The sequence below is a fragment of the Sciurus vulgaris genome (assembly GCF_902686455.1).
Source record: "Sciurus vulgaris genome assembly, chromosome: 2".
Classification (NCBI taxonomy): Eukaryota; Metazoa; Chordata; class Mammalia; order Rodentia; family Sciuridae; genus Sciurus; species Sciurus vulgaris.
The window spans coordinates 76758624-76775972 of NC_136462.1; the positions used below are offsets into that span (position 1 = coordinate 76758624).

The 17349-nt window shown below is 40.5% G+C and overlaps 1 long non-coding RNA gene and 1 pseudogene across 2 annotated transcripts in view; both read right to left on the minus strand.

Annotated features, from left to right (window-relative positions):
- The window catches only part of LOC306654064, a 449736-nt gene that overhangs the window by 247131 nt on the left and 185256 nt on the right, over positions 1–17349 (minus strand). The window lies entirely within an intron of this gene.
- On the minus strand, positions 5989–6881 carry LOC306653643 (dnaJ homolog subfamily B member 6-like; annotated as a pseudogene). Its single transcript has 2 exons — positions 6780–6881; positions 5989–6712 (listed from the first exon to the last, which is right to left on the minus strand). The product of its transcript is annotated as a dnaJ homolog subfamily B member 6-like (transcript).

Here is a 17349-nt window from a genome sequence, read left to right on the forward strand (position 1 = left end):
GTCCCATGGCTTTCCTCCTGTTTGTTTCCTAGGGCTCATGTATTCCACAGTGGTCTCTGGTAGCTTCTCTTTCCTAGCCCCATCTCCAATCTCACTCTCCTAACATTTCCTGATACTTTTTTCCTTACAGAACTTCTTTATTTTATGTCCCATTTTCTGCTGACCCCATTAGATGATTGGAGGCAACATTTTGTGGTGGAAGGAGTGCTGAACTGAAAAGTCATGTTCTAATGCTCCCACTAATGAGCTGTGTTAGCCCAGGATGCTCACAACCATTTCAATTTTCTCATTTATGCAATGCTGGGAAAGTGGGTTTGGGAGATAGGATCAAATGGTCTTTAGCATCAACTCTAATCATTTCTAAACCTAAACTGAGTTAAGAAATAAACAGCAGCAGCAGTTCACTATTTAACCCCGCTAAAAATATTTACTCAGCATCTACCTTGAAACAATTCTGGGTCACTATAGAAGATAAGAGAAAAAAGTAGAAGATAAAATTCTTACTCTTGAGGAATTTGGATGCTCACTGGCAGACACAAATAGGTGCATGTGAGTGTGGCTATCCAGTTTTTCCAGCACCATTTGTTACATCCTCTCCTTTTCCCATGATGAATTACTGGCACCCTTGTTGAAGATCAGTTGACCATAATCCCAACACCATGAGGGACATCACTATTGATAGTGTAAGGTTTTTAAAAATGGGGCCAATGTGTTCTCTTTTGAGACTTTTTATTCTGCTCATCAAGATGGGGCCAGAGGCATTTTCTGACAACAGAACACGCGCCCTGCTCAGTCCTGAGTCAGAATGTCTCCTCTTGGGGCGTCCTCAACAAAGGCTCAACTCAAAATAGATAAACTATGGAATCAACCTATGTGCCCTTAAACAGATGAATGGATAAAGAAAATGTGGTATAAATACACAATGGAATGTTAGCCTTAAAGAAGGATGAAATGGTGGCATTTGCTGATAAATGGATCAAACTGGAGAATATCATGCTAAGTGAAATAAGCCAATCCCAAAAACACAAAGGCTGAATGTTCTCTGATATGTGGATGCTAATTCTCAATAAGAAGTCTGGATAGGGAAGGACAGAGGTACTCTGGATTAGGCAGAAGATATAAAGGAAGGGGAAGGGGTTTGGGGACAGGAAGGATAGTAAAATGATTTGGACATTAATGCCCTATGTACATATATGACTACATGACTGATGTGATTCTACATCATGTACAGCTAGAAGAATGAGAAGTTATATTCCATTTATGTATGATGTATCAAAATGCATTCTACTGTCCTGTATAACTAATAATATAAAAAAGTAAACCCCCAAAAAAGCAAACTATAAAAATAATCTATCTATTTTGTTAAGAATACATTCAAAAGGAAAACACAATTTTTGGTGAAGTTAAAAATGTCTTATATATTTTATTAATACAACTTGTTGCTATTAAACATGATCCTTGAATTATATGGACATGAGTTTTTTGTGTTCTATTTTTGGGGTTTTTTGTTTTGTTTTGTTGTGGTGGTTGCTTTTGTTTGTTTGTTTGTTTTTGCATGTGAATAGTTCCAGGTGGCCAGTTTGCAAGGAAGTTGAAAGTTAGGCTAATTATGCAAGCTTCTATAATAATCCCCGAACATCAGAGGTTTACCACTATAAGAATTAACTTCTTGCTTGTGTTTAATAGTACAGATAACTCCACTTCTTGTCTCGACTACAAACTAGGGATATATGATTCTTTCCATTTAGTAGTTACACCCTCTGGAGAGCAACCATGGAAGGAGAAGAAAGTGGAGGCAGTGGTTTTATGTTCAACATGGACTTCTCATATCTTGGCCACAATGCAGTCATAGTCTGAACCTGTGAGGGAGCCTGGGGAACATAACCTTCCTTTGTGCCCATAAAAAAGAAACTTATTGGTTAACACCTTACTGGCAGGACCACTTACAAATGAGCTGCACTTCATGTTTCTACCATAACACCATTTGTTGCCTTCAGTTGTTACAGAGCTATTCATTGTGCAAACAATAGGATCCCATATACCAAACACTCCCTTGATGGCTGAAACAGCTAGAACTTGGTATATGGAAACATAAATACATATACACATACTCACAGAATTAGTCCCCCGCCCCACCTCTCTCCAGTAACAATGCTAATATTGTAGCTGATTCAGGTCTATCAATAATAGATTCTTATAATAAGCATTGCTCCATGTCAGATACTGTGCAGGGTGCTTTACATGCATGAATTCTTTCAATGGATCTTCACAGAATTATATTAGGCAGGAATTAAATATTATCCTCTTTTTACAGAGGAAAAATTAAACAAGTAAAATAACTTGTGCAAATGCAACAGAGTAGCAGGGCTAGGACTCTCACCTGGGTACAGCTGACTCCAGACTCTGGGCTATTAGCTATTATACCGTACTGACCTCATGTTTGGAAAGATTCTCTCAAAATAAGGAGGAAGAAAATCCCATGGGGCAAGAGTTTCTATCTTTCCTGATCTTTCTGTTGTAGTGGTTCTAAGCTAGGTTCTCTGCATGCTGCAGCCCCACCCTCTGCTCCCCACACATGACGCACACATGGCTAAGCTCCATCCCATACAACAGAATGGAGTTATCACTGCTCAGATCTGCCTTAAGGGTTGCTTCATTTTCCAACCCTGACTTTGAGTTGATCCTCACGTGCATCATTAAGTTATATAAAATGCAGCCTATCACATTAAGTATGAACCATATTTGATCATACTTGATGTATTTCCGTGGCTATCTTTAAATACTTACGAGTGCCTATGTCACCTCCCTATATAAAGGGTAAATTGAGGATGAAACCATGAGTTTCCCTCAGTTCCTAGTATAGTACAAGGCTGACAGAAGTATCTGAGAAACTTTGATTTAGGTTGATTTAGGGTGAACAGCCTAACAGGTAACCTGTTGTCACCTCTGTAAATCAAGGGCTATGGCTGGAAGAGACCTAAGGGTCTTTCCAGACCTATGATTCTACATATTATTGGGCAGTGGGCTTTAAGAATTCACTGTCAAAATGCTTAGTGAATTTTTCCAGCAAAGCAAAAGTCATGAAACGGTGATGGAAGGAGTATGGTCATGTGCTCACTGGCTAACCTTTCCAAACATAGGTGACTGTAACTGGTTTCCATAAAGAGAGAGGAATTTAAATGACAAAACCCCATTACTAAGAATGACTAATCATGCTACCAAAAGCCATAAAGTGAATCTTGCCCAAGTCATTAATCAGCTGACACACTTTAAGGAGAAACTTTAAAGCTAGTCATTTATTCAAATCAAGTAAATATCATCTGCATGGTCCACTGAGAAACTGCAAAGATATTTATTAAGGAAGTGAGTAGATTAAATTTCTTGGAGAAATTTTGCAACTAAGTGTTTTTTTCAATAAGTTTTTCAAGGAGTTCCCTTTGAGTTTCCTCATCTTTGGGTTCAATCAGTTTCTATATAATGGTGTATAGAATTCAGCGAGGTTTGAGGAAAACTCCACATGTCTCATGGGTCAGCTGCTCTCCAGGCATGGGGACAATTCAAGCAGCATAGCTTTGACATTCAGGCAAAACCCCTGAAACTTATTTGTACTTTCTCTTATGTCAAAGGATTGCCTTATTTCCTGATTTATCAAATACTTACTTTGAAGGCTCAAAAGCCCCAAACTTAGGTGGGTTTCATTTGAATGTGGTGGCATGTCGTAGCAGGATATGCCATTGTTATGACAAGAAGAAGAGGGAAGAAGAATAGCTAGGACCTCCAACCACATAGCAGGAAATGTTCAAAACAACTTCAAACATGAGATGGCTAGAAGATTATAAATAATCATCCATTTTATCATTAGCCAGCATATAAGAAAAGCTGGAGGCCAAAGCAATCTCTGAGACTCAAGTTAGAACAACGTTTACACCAGATGACATCTACCAATGACAAAACAACTAGTAAATCTTTTTAAGCACCCTCTTTAAGTCCAAGTAAATAGTCAAATTTTATTCCTTTCAAACGAATTGTTGCAGTATCTAGAAACACTGCCTTGGAACTTCTTCAGAAGTATTGAAAGCCGAACTTACGAACTGGCTTTATCACGTTCACATCCACACTTTCAGAACACACAGGCCAACACACTTATGCACATGTAGCTCAGACCTCCATCGTGGGCTCCAGCCTCACTCCTTCCTCAGCATACCTCTCCCATCTCTGAAAGTCGACCTGTCCCAAACTGGACCTGTGCCATATTCGCTCCCCCAGCTACCAACCTGCTTTTTCATTGGTGTTTGCTCTGGAGAAATGGTACCACCATCAGCTGAGACCAAGCAAAAAGGCTTTGTCCTCCAGACTTCCATGGGGCCTCCATAAGTATGGAAGAACTTTTTTTTTTTCTTTTTTTCCAAAGAAATAATGATACAAGGGGTAAGAATTTATTGGGTCATAATTTAATATCATTCCAAAATTAAAAAAAAACAATGACTCCAGGACTGAATTAATTGGTGAAGGAACACTTTATATAAACATTGTGCTATACCTGGGCTTCTCCCTGGCATTTGTTGAGAGTCTTCGAGAGTGAGTCCTGATGAAATGTCCCCCTGGGTTCATAGGCTTCATGGCTGACACTCAAAAAGTTACTGTCTACTTCTCACTTTGACTTGAGTTTGACCCCAAATATAGGTGAGGGCTTTGTCAAAGCCACAGCTATGGACTTAGGTATTCTAGAGACCCTGCCCCTTTAAGCAATATCTCTCCCCCTCCCTCTCTCTCTCTCTCTCTCTCTCTCTCTCTCTCTCTCTCTCTCTCTCTCTCTCTCTATCTATCTCTTCCCCCAATGCACTCATAACTTGAGTGTGGGCTTCATTACTCTGATCTAAGACATTCAATCTAGTGGATCAGAAGACCTGTAAAAGAAAGGGAGATACAAGTCTTTCACTGCTAGAGTCAGAAGCAGGGTTCTGAAATGGAGGGATCAACCCCACTGGTGGCTAGGGAACCACTAGTCAAACTGAGCACAGCTGCATGCAGGCTCCAAGACCACGGCTTCCTGTGCAGCCTCCAAGCCACACCAACTTCTTGAGCACATACTTCCTCCTCACAATGGAGAGAAATGCTATGATTTCTCCTCGGCTTTCTCTTGCCTCCACTCACTCTAAAACTCCATCTCCACCCACTGTGTCACCACAGTGGTTCTTGCTAAGGAGATCTGTGACCTCCAAATACCTACACCAGGGCACATCTTCAGTCCTCTTTTTACCTGATGTCTCCATGGTAGTCACAGACTCCCTTTTCCTTGCTTTCTTTTTTTTCCCCCCAAGGAAAAAATGCACCAAACACATTCACATTTCTTTTCTTTTCTTTTTTTAAAGCAAATGACAAAGACCCAGTTTACCAGCTTTTTTAAACCTAAGCTTAACATTACATATTTAAACAATTGTCAAAACTTTACTAAGTGCCAGCATTCATTCACAACTAGAAAACATCCTTAAATTTATAATAAACCAGAAATGTAATATCATTAGTGCATTAATATCTTTCATTACTAAATACTGACCCAAAAAAAGCCAAATTACTTCTTTAGGAGACTCATCCTGGCAATGTTAGCTCACAGCAGGCTGACACTACTTGGCTCTCATGTCAAACACAATGGAAAGCAGATCCATGCTGGTTTTAGAATACAATCTTGTCCTAGCAGTACTCAAAGTCAAGACTCACCTCGAATTACATTTAATGAAAAAAACCAAGTACATACAGAGATTACGACAATTTTAAAGACAAAAAGTGGTCCTATTGTGTGGTCCCAACAATAAACTGAAAAGTCTATGACAAATAGGGACTCCGATGAGCTGTTTATAAATACTTTAGGTACAATTATACTGAAAGTTGAGTACGTCTGAAATCTAAATAAAAATGTTCCTGCTAATCCTCAAATGGTGCTTCTTATACTTTTAACATTTAACATTTCTGTTAAATGTGGGCGTTGAATTACTTGTTATCCAAGCATAGCAGCTGCTCCTTACCATTTATCATTAAGGACTTTAACTGGCCATCTTCTTCAACTTCTACTCTTTCTTGACCATTCTCAACAATTCTTTTTGTAGTGATTGTTCTGCCATTTACTATTTTGGTAGAAATTGATACAGATTTGAATTTACCCATCCCACTGCCACCAAAGATGTAGAAGAGAATGAAGTACGACCACCGTGACCTAGTGAGCCAAATGTAAAATCCTGTATCAAATGAAGAAAATCCACCTCCAAATGATGGTAATTCACTGAAAGCAGAGAAAAACGAGCTTGCACCTCGGATTCTGCTTCCTCCGGGACCCCTTTGGTTCCCAAAAAAGTCTTCAAATGGATCTTCAAAGAAGTCAAACGAAAATGGGTCCCTTCCACCAAAAAATTTCCTGAAGACATCATCTGGGCTCCAGAACGTGAAGCCAAACTCACAATGACTGTCAAAATGACTTCCACCTCCACCTCCACCTCCACCATTTAAGCCTTCTTTGCCATACTTGCCATACATGTCCCGTTTTTTAGCATCTGATACCTCATATGCCTCAGCTACTTGCTTGAATTTTCTGTTTCTTCTTTATTCTCGGGATTTTTATCTGGATACCACTTTAGTGCCAGTTTCCGATATGCCTTTTTGATATCCTGGGGGAGGCATGTGTCTGCACCCCTAGAACTTCATAGTAATCCACCGTGTTTTAACAGATTGCTGGAACAAGTCCGAGGCCGCGGCGGACTGGTCCGGGCGGGCGGCCAGGTGCTCACTGTCCGGCACTGCTGAGCTGGAGGCGGCGGCGGCTCCTCACGCTCTCCTTTCTCTCCTTTTACAACAACCCCTCTTCGCTTTCTTAATCTCCTCCACTTCATTGTTCTGGTTTGGTTGTTGTTACTGTTTTCTCGCCGATTATTTCTCCTCTTTCTCCTTTGGCTGCTCTTCCTTCTTTCTGTGTGGGTCCTCTGAATGTCGTGGTACCCTGGGTTATACGTGGGCCTCTTCTCATCTTAACTCTTCCCTAGGACGTCAACAGTCAGTGGTCTCACAATGTGCCTATATAGCTCAGACCTCCATTGTGGGCTCCAGCCTCACTCCTTCCTCAGCATGCCTCCCCCATCTCTGAAAGTCAACCTGTCCCAAACTGGATCTGTGCCATATTCGCTCCCCCAGCTACCAACCTGCTTTTTCTTTGGTGTTCGCTCTGAAGAAATAGTACCACCATCAGCAGAGAAGGTTTGCCACAGATTGGATGTCATCTGCTTTCCCTTCCTTCCTGCCGCATTAGCACCAGGCCACCCTGTAAATGTCCTCTAACCTGCTCATTCCTCTCCATTCCCACCTCCTGTAATAGTCTCCTAGCCACTCTCCTATTTCTGCTTCTCCTTTAATTCTCTCTCCTCACAGCAACCCAAACCTTCCTGTCAGTGGGTTCCCAGTCCTCTTAGGGCAAAGCAAATCTTAAATGAGCTATAAAGCCCCTGCCCAACTCTCCAGGGCATCTCTCTCTGCTCCCCTGTGCTGTCCACGCAGCACAAATACAAAGCTCTTTTGGGTCCTTCAAGGTGCAGCCTCCCTGCTCCCAACTGCCTGTGCTGTTCTATTCATCTAGCATGATCTTCTTCCCTCACCCCACTCCCCTCTTGACTCTACCACTCCTTCAGGCCTCAAATTAAGTGTTATTCCTTGGAGAAGGCTTTTCTGACTCCCCAGACTGTCAGGACCCTAATTATATTTTCTCTTGGCAACTAGTACTTTTCCTCCTAGCACCCAACAGTTGTAACTGAATCATTATTTCTTCCTGTGTTTAATAGACGGCTTGGTTCTGCTGAACAGTCCAGAACATGGGTTCTGGAGTTATGTCCTAGCTCTCCCACCCTCTAATATTCTAGGTAAACCACATACTTCTCTATGCTTCTGCTTCTTCATCTGCCAAATGACGTTAGTAATAGCATCTATTTCATGGCATGGCTGGGACATTAGATTAGAGAGCAAGTGACCCACACCTGGCATATAATAAGCATTCAATAAATATTATCTAGGAAACCTTAGTGAGTACTGAATACTCATTTGCTGAAAGAATGAATGTTTTGTATAAAACGGAGATAACAGTAGTTGTTCTGCCAATCACTCAAGATGCATTTAAGATGAAATCAGTTACTGGTTGTGAAAGGCTTTTCAACTTGTATTAACTCTAAAAATGTGGAGGTCTGCCATTGCCATTTGCATTCTTCAACCTTAAGCCTTATCTTGTTTGCTGAAAAATTGCAGTAGTCTCGATTTTTTTTTTAAACAAGAGAAAGTGGGAGGTGAGCTGTCTGTCCCATTTGCTTAAATGTAAAAGAATGTTTTCCCAGATAACAAAGTCTATTCCCACCAAAGACAAGCAGTGTAGGAAGCATAAGATTCCCTCCCTAAAAGCATGCAGAGAAAGCAGGAGTGAAGAACCTTCCCTGGGCTCTCCTTGTTCTGCATGAGCACAGACCCTGGGTCTGATAGCCTAGCACTTGAGCCCCTGGGGGAAAAAAAATAACCTTCAGTAAATGAATGGCCCCTGAAGTCTTGCAGGGGAACAGGAACTATTTAAAGCTCGGCAACAGCTGAATGCTAATGTGCAGCAACAGCAGGTGCACTGAAGGCATGCCATGATGCATGATGTGGGCCCCTAATTAATCAAACCACTCCGGACCTGTCCACAGTCAGTGCATATTCTCTTACTTAGTTCAGTGCCACATGAAAAGGTACATTCCTGAGTTCTGAAATTCTATTGATTCTGAGGGTCCAGAGGGTTTCTAAGGCCATTGAACCCAAAAGCCTTTTCCATGCACATTGGTAATTTTCTCCTTGCTACACAACCCTACCACAGGTTGCCACCTTCCTAAGTGGGGTCCCCTAGAACAGGATGCAGAGGCCCTTAGCTGTGCCCATGTGCTCCTGACCAATCTGTCTAATGGGACTCTGGGTCATGGAAGGAGAGCCTGGTACAGCAGGGAAGACACGGCCAAGGTTCATGATTAGAACTGAGAAAAAAAACACTGGGAGACCAAGGAGAACTGGCTGAGGACTTCAACAGGCATGGGGAAAGGAAGGCACCAGAAACAAGTTGAGATGGTATCATCCCACCACACAGGGAAGAAGCTCTTATGTGCTCACAGGTCCCAGAGTGAGAGTGCAATCCAAGAAAAAGTCTTCAGGATGCAAACCTTCCCCAACAACAAGAACTTAAGGGGAAAGTAAAAATCATCCACAGATGCTGAGTGACGCACTGGATTGGGAATCAGGAGAGTCAGTTTCCAATTCTGGCCCACGTCACCTATTTGGCAACAGAATTAATCCAAATGGAGTGTGTTCATAATAGTCAAAACCCCGGCAAAGTCAGAGGAGCTCAGAAACCTCTGTGCCCAGTGATGCTTTGTTTAAGCAGATCATCGGAGCTCATCTTGGTGGAGAAAGTACATACACAACTGCTCTCAGGCCCCAGGCACTGTGGAAGGGGGGCAGCCACGCAGCCAGGATAGGCAAATGTGACACAGTGTGAATGTTCTAGAGTGCCATCAGGAGAGAGGGCCTCTACCAGGATATGGTGAGAGAGCCTCTCAGCACAATGTCGTTCTCATAAATCTCCCAAGACTCATTCTAGGGTCTCCACACACCCCACTTAATCGTCTCAATGGAATTGTGCCTTTCAGAACTCCAACTACAGCCCCTTGAAATCCATCGAGGATTTGTGCTAAAGCCCAGCCTCCTCAGGGCTGCATCCAGCAAAGACCAAACATGAGAGGGAGACTGAGGCAGGCTGATGCAGTGGTGTTAAAATAGGCCACCATACTCTCAGTGTTGTCCATGCTTTCTCACATCAGATTTCCATGTTAGAATTATAATCAACAGACTGACCATCAACACAACTTTGAAACCTGTCCGGCTATTGCCCTAATGCACCTGAATGAAGGTATTTGGAATTACACAAAACCAGAAGCTATACATGTAGAACAGCTAACAAGCTCCAAATACTACAGGGAAATTGGTTATTTGGGATTATCATTACTGATGATGCATTTTTTGTTTTTAATTTTTGGAAAAGGCAATGTGTGCAATTAAACATGGATAAAACATGGATAAAACAGAACACCCCCCTTGGTACCCCTCTTTGCTACCAGTTCCTTCTAGAGACACAGTATGACTTTCAGTAATGCTAAGAGTTTATTTGCCCTTGGATGGGTCAGAAGGACCATTCTTAGAGACACATCTCTTTGCAGGTAGATATTTTGTTCACAAACACAAGTAAGTATATTTTTTTAAAATATATACACACAAAGCTTAGTCAAAATTCTCTAACAGATTGGAACAATAACAAAACAATGAATTTATCCCTGTTCATTTAAAAAAAACTCAAAGTTTATGGAATTCCTAGTACCTAAACATGTTTGAAGACTAATGACCAAAGGATTTTTTTCTGGCTGTGTCTCATTTTTTTAAAGTGGAGTCGTCGTATGGAAATAAATGTATTTCTGCTGTGCCTTGGACCCACGTATTGCTGTGAAGTGCACAGACATATGCACAGGAAATAACTGCACCTTTTAAACCATTTTTCTCCTGGTCCATTACTCTGCAGGGGCGATTTGAGTAGGCATTGATGATGATAAACACCTCAGTTTGGAAGATGTTAAACCAAGCTTATCAGAGCTCACATAGAGAAACAAATTAGGCAAACTGAAGTAATTTGAGCTAATGAAGTTTGATTCTAAACATCCAGATCAATTAAGCTTCAAGTACTTGCTCGGGTCCCTGCTCTGTGTGGCAGTGAGGAATTGCTTCAGAGGGTACGGGGACTGGCAGGACTCACTGAGAAGGTCTGGAAATAAAGATGGCAGAGCCAGTGGGTGCAGGTGGGAAAGTTTCACAGGCTTCACCCTTCGAGGATCACATCATTCTGAAGCAAGGGGAAGGGGGTGACACATTCATGTGCATCCTCCTTACTGAGGATGGGACTGGGAATGTGGCCAGTATTCAGAGAAAAGCTGCCCTGTGAGAAAATGGCCAGGAGTGAGGTGAAATGGCTTCCATGGAAAGGTGGGAAGCCCACAGGATGGAAGAAGGAGACTGGGGAACCTAGTCCTGGTTCTGCCAGAAACTAGCTCTGTTTCATATCTAGAAGCTTGATGTCTGGAGTACTTCAGATTTTAGATGTCCCCTGAAGGCCTGTATGTTAAAGACTTGATTCCCAGGGTGGAGATGTTGGAAGACTATGGAAACTTTAGGAGGTGGGAATTCATTCATAGAACATGGTTAGGTCATGGGGAGGGTGCCTTTGAAGGGGTTTGGGAACTTAGCCCCTTTCTCTTCCTTTTGTGTTCCTGGCCATTAGGTGAGCTACCTCATCACTCAACCAAACCAACCAGGTTGACTCACTGCAAACTGGACCTCCAAAACCTCAGGCCAGAATAAATCTTTAATATTTATAAGTTTCATAACTCAGGTATTTTTATTATGGTGCCAGAAACTTAGCAAACACGCTCTCCGATTCTATATGACTGAATCATTTCCTGAGTTCCTTTAATCTCTCAAGTTCTGCATTTCAAGCCAGGTCTTCATCCCAGCTGACAGGGAGTTCTAAGTATGGAAGTGTGTATCTGTGCTGTGTGTGCATGAGCCACAATGGCAAATAGATGGAAAGATTTAGGTGAGAGGGAGGAATTGGGGAGAGTTCCAAAACAACTTCTCTTGAATTTGAATGGATAAGAGCATCCTTCAAGGCCTTAGCCTCCTCTGGTTATGTGCCCAATCCTATTCTAAAACTAACTCAGGCCACTATTTTCTGGGGTGGTGTCTGGTGGGAGGGTCTCAACAGGCACACATCTGAGAAGACTGACCCTTTCAGTCACCCCTACATATTTGCCCCATCCACATATTCAGGCTATCACGTTGAATGCAATTTCACTCTCACTCCTTTCCTGTCCCATATCCCCAACCAACACCCAGTATCCCAACTAGCTCAGAACTTCCCAGAAGTGGATGACAATCCAGATAAGCAGCCCCTGAACTTTTGGGGAGCATACATTCCCTGTCTTTGAATATCTATGTAACACCAAATATGTCATGCAGTAGTGGCACATTAAATAATTGCTTATGTTATAAAACCTAGACAAAAATCTTATGCTTATAAGAGTAAAAATAGATATTTTAACTTTCTTGCCATTCCCCAGAATTTCATCTCAGGTCCCGCTGGTTGCACACATGACATAAGGTTTATATTTGTGGCATTGGCATCAGACTGATTTTGAAACAAGCCTTACACTCTACCACCCCCTTATCACTTGTGGACGAATAGCTAAACCCCAATTTTCTTCTCTATAAGACAATTTATTTCCTTGTGGTGTTATCATAACTCTTCATCTTCTAGACATTTTCCTTTTTCTTCTTCAAAATTTAGTCAGTTTTTTTGTTGCAGTGACCAAAATATCTGACAATAGCAATGTGGAGAAGGAAAAGTTTATTTTGGTTCACAATTTCAAAGGTTCAGTGCACAGTTGGCTGACTCCATAGCTCTGGGACTGAGGTGAGGCAGAACATCATGGCAGAAGGGTGTAGCAGAGGAAAGCAGCTCAGGATATGGCCACCAAGAAGCAGAGAGAGGGAGACTGCACCCACCCGAGCCCCACCACAGACTGGCCTCAGCCCACACATGTGCTGTGGTTCCCCAGCTTCTTTGGAGGCTGGTGCAGACATTTTGAATTATCCCTGAGGGGACGACCACCATCATTAGAGGGGCAACTCCTTTCCTGAGACTCCTACAGGAGACTGGAGGTCCTCTGACAGGTACCACACTCGCATCGAAATACTGAGGACTGGGAGGTTTGAATGGTGGATGACTGTGGGTCATTGGGTTTTGGGTTTTTTTTTTTTTTTTTCTTTTTTTTCTCACTCTATTTTCCTTTTACCTATTCCCTTGGAGTCTCTTTCTCTCTTTTCTTATGCTAAAGACCAACTTCTTTTGATCCTGCTTTCACTCTTCCCTTGGTCAGATATCTCTATTTACTTCTTTTCCTATTAATGGCTACATCCTACACCCTTCCCCATCCTCTTCATCCACCACTAGAAGTTTTAGAGCTCATTGCAAGCCTATTGGCTATAATGTAGATACTAATCAAACTCATCCTGTTTATTACAATACTGTTAAAGTCTTTTTAGGGGCTATCTGGTTTAGGGCTGCATATTGTTTGTATTGTGTGCTGCTATTATTGATCTCTCCCTCAAAGGAGGGTCACAATAAGCCTATAGGGGGGAAGCTGCAATACCTCCGATCTTCACTGCTAGAGGGGAATATACACAAACAGTACAAAAAAACAGGGAAAGAAACTGTCCCTAACAAACCAAGATGCTATTTTGATAGAAGCCAATGATAGCATGGCAGTAGAAATGACAGAAAAAGAGTTTAGAATCTACATAATTAAAATTATCCATGAAGCAAAAGATGACACAAGAGAGCAAATGCAGGCAATGCATGATCACTCCAATAAACAGTTAAAAGAGCAAATGAAGGAAACAAAAGAGGACTTCAGACAGAGGTTCTGAAAAAAAAAATACTTGAAATGAAAGAAACAATAAATCAAATTAAAAATGCAATAGGAAGCATCACCAACAGAATAGATCTCGTGGAACAGAATCTCAAACAATGAAGACAAAATATTTAATCTTGAAAATAAAGTTGACCAAACTGAGAAGATGGCAAGAAATCATGAATGAAACCCCCAAGAATTATGGGATATCATGAAAAGACCAAACTTAAGAATTATTGGGATTTAGGAAGGCACAGAGATACAAATCAAAAGAATTAACAACCTGTTCAACAAAATAATATCTGAATATTTCCCAAACCTGAAGAATGAAATGGAAAATCAAATACAAGATGCTTACGGAATACCAGGTGCACAAAATTACAACAGATCCACAACAAGGAACATTATAATGAAAATACCTCACATGCAAAATAAAGATAGGATTTTAAAGGCTACAAGAGAAAAGCATCAGATTACTTATAAGGACAAGCCAATAGAGATATCAAAGATTTCTCAGTCCAGACCCTAAAAACAAGAAGGGACTGGAACAATATATTTCAAGCTCTGAAGAACATGAATGCCGGACTTCAAGCCAAAGTTAGTCATACTGCTTAAGGGAACCATAAATCAGGAAGACATAACGATAGTAAATATTTATGCCCCAAACAATGGTGCATCCCTGTACATCAAACAAATTCTTCTCAATTTCAAGAATCACATAGACCACAACACAATAATTCTGGGTGACTTTAACGCACCGCTGTCACCACTAGATAGATCTTCCAAACAAAATCCAACCAAAGAAACCATAGAACTCAATAACACAATCAATAACCTAGACTTAATAGACATATATAGAATATTCCATCCATCAACAAGTGGATTCACTTTCTTCTCAGCAGCACATGGAACCTTCTTGAAAATAGACCATATGTTATGCCACAAAGCAGCCCTTAGGAAATGCAAAAAAATAGAGATACTGCCTTGTGTTCTATCAGATCATAATGGACTGAGAGTAGAAATCAATGACAAAGTAAAAAAAAGAAATTACTCCAACACTTGGAGACTAAATAATATGCTATTGAATGAAACATGGATAACAAAAAACATCAGGGAGGAGATTAAAAAATTCTTAGAGGTCAATGAGAATGATGATACAACGTATCAAAATCTCTGGGACACTATGAAAGCGGTACTAAGGGGAAAATTCATTGCATGGAGCACATTCCAGAAAAGAATGAAAAGTCAACAATTAAATGACCAAACATTACAGCTCAAAGCCCTAGAAAAAGAAGAACAGAATAACAGTAAAAGTAGTAGAAGACAGGAAATAATTAAAATCAGAGCTGAAATCAATGAAATTGAAACAAAAGAAACTATTCAAAAAATTGACATAACAAAAAGTTGGTTCTTTGAGAAAGTAAACAAAATAGATAAACCCTTAGCCACACTAACAAAGAGAAGGAGAGAGAAGACTCAAATTACTAAAATACATGATGCAAAAGGAAATATCACAACAGACACCACTGAGATACAGAACATCATGAGAAGCTACTTTGAAAATCTGTATTCCAACAAAATAGAAAGTACCAAAGACACTGACAAATTTCTAGAGACATATGCTCCTCCCAAACTGAACCAGGAGGACATACATGATTTAAACAGATCAATATCAAGCAATGAAATAGAAAAAGCTAATAAAAATCTACCATCCAAGAAAAGCCCAGGACCAGATGGATTCTCAGCCGAGTTCTACAAGACCTTCAAAGAAGAACTCATTCCAATACTTCTCAAAGTTTTCCAGGAAATAGTTCGGTAGGGTACCCTACCGAACTTATTCTATGAAGCTAATATCACTCTCATACCCAAACCAGGAAAAGACACATCAAGGAAAGAAAATTTTAGACCAATATCCTTGATGAATATAGATGCAAAGATCCTTAACAAAATATTGGCAAACCATATCCAAAAACATATTAAGAAAATTGTGCACCACGATCAAGTGGGGTTCATTTCTGGAATGCAAGGATGGTTTAACATCCATAAATCAATCAACATAATCCATCATGTCAATAGACTTAAGGATAAGAATCATATGGTTATTTCAATTGACGCAGAAAAAGCATTTGACAATATACAACACCCCTTCATGCTGAAAACACTAGAAAAAATAGGGATAGTAGGAACATACCTGAACATTGTAAAGGCTATTTATGCTAAGCCCATGGCCAACATCATTCTTAATGGAGAAAAACTGAAACCATTCCTTTTAAAAATGGGAACAAGACAGGGATGTCCTCTTTCACCACTTCTATTCAGCATTGTCCTCGAAAATCTAGCCAGAGCAATTAGGCAGACTAAAGAAATTAAAGGGATACGAATAGGAAAAGAGGAACTTAAGTTGTCACTATTTGCGAATGACATGATTCTATATTTAGAGGATCCAAAAACCTCCTCCAGAAAACTTCTAGACCTCATCAATGAATTCAGCAAAATAGCAGGCTATAAAATCAACACGCATAAATCTACAGCATTTTTATACGCAAGCAATGAAACAGTTGAAAGGGAAATGAGGAAAACAACTCCATTTGCAATAGCCTCAAAAAAAATAAAATACTTGGGTATCATTCTAACCAAAGAGGTAAAAGATCTCTACAATGAAAACTACAAAACACTGAAGAAAGGAATTAAGGAAGACCTTAGAAGATGGAAAGATCTCCCATGTTCTTGGATAGGCAGAATTAGTATTGTCAAAATGGCCATACTACCAAAAGTGCTATACATATTCAATGCAATTCCAATTAAAATCCCAATGATGTACCTCACAGAAATAGAGCAAGCAATCATGAAATTCATCTGGAAGAATAAGAAACCCAGAATAGCTAAAGCAATCCTTAGCAGGAAGAATGAAACAGGGGGTATCGCAATACCAGAACTTCAACTATACTACAAAGCAATAGTAACAAAAACTGCATGGTATTGGCACCAAAATAGGTAGATCAATGGTACAGAATAGAGGACATGGACACAAACCCAAATAAATACAATTTTCTAATACTAGACAAAGGGGCCAAAAATATGCAATGGAGAAAAGATAGCCTCTTCAACAAATGGTGCTGGGAAAACTGGAAATCCATATGCAACAGAATGAAACTAAACCCCTATCTCTCACCCTGCACAAAACTCAACTCACAATGGATCAAGGACCTTGAAATCAGACCAGAGACCCTGCATCTTATAGAAGAAAAAGTAGGTCCAAATCTTCAACTTGTTGGCTTAGAATCAGACTTCCTTAACAGGACTCCCATAGCACAAGAAATAAAAGCAAGAATCAATAACTGGGATAGATTCAAACTAAATAGCTTTCTCTCAGCAAGGAAACTATCGGCAATGCGAAGAGAGAGCCTACAGAGTGGGAGAATATCTTTGCCTCTCATACTTCAGATAGAGCACTAATTTCCAGAATATATAAAGAACTCAAAATACTCTACACGAAGAATACAAATAACCCAATCAACAAATGGGCCTAGGATATGAACAGACACTTCATAGAAGAAGATGTACAAGCAATCAACAGATATATGAAAAAATGTTCAACATCTTTAGTAATAAGAGAAATGCAAATCAAAACTACACTAAGATTCCATCTCACCCCAATTAGAATGGCGATTATGAAGAACACAAGCAACAATAGGTGTTGGAGAGGATGTGGGGGATAAAGGTACACTCATACATTGCTGGTGGAACTGCAAATTAGTGCAACCACTCTGGAAAGCAGTGTGGAGAT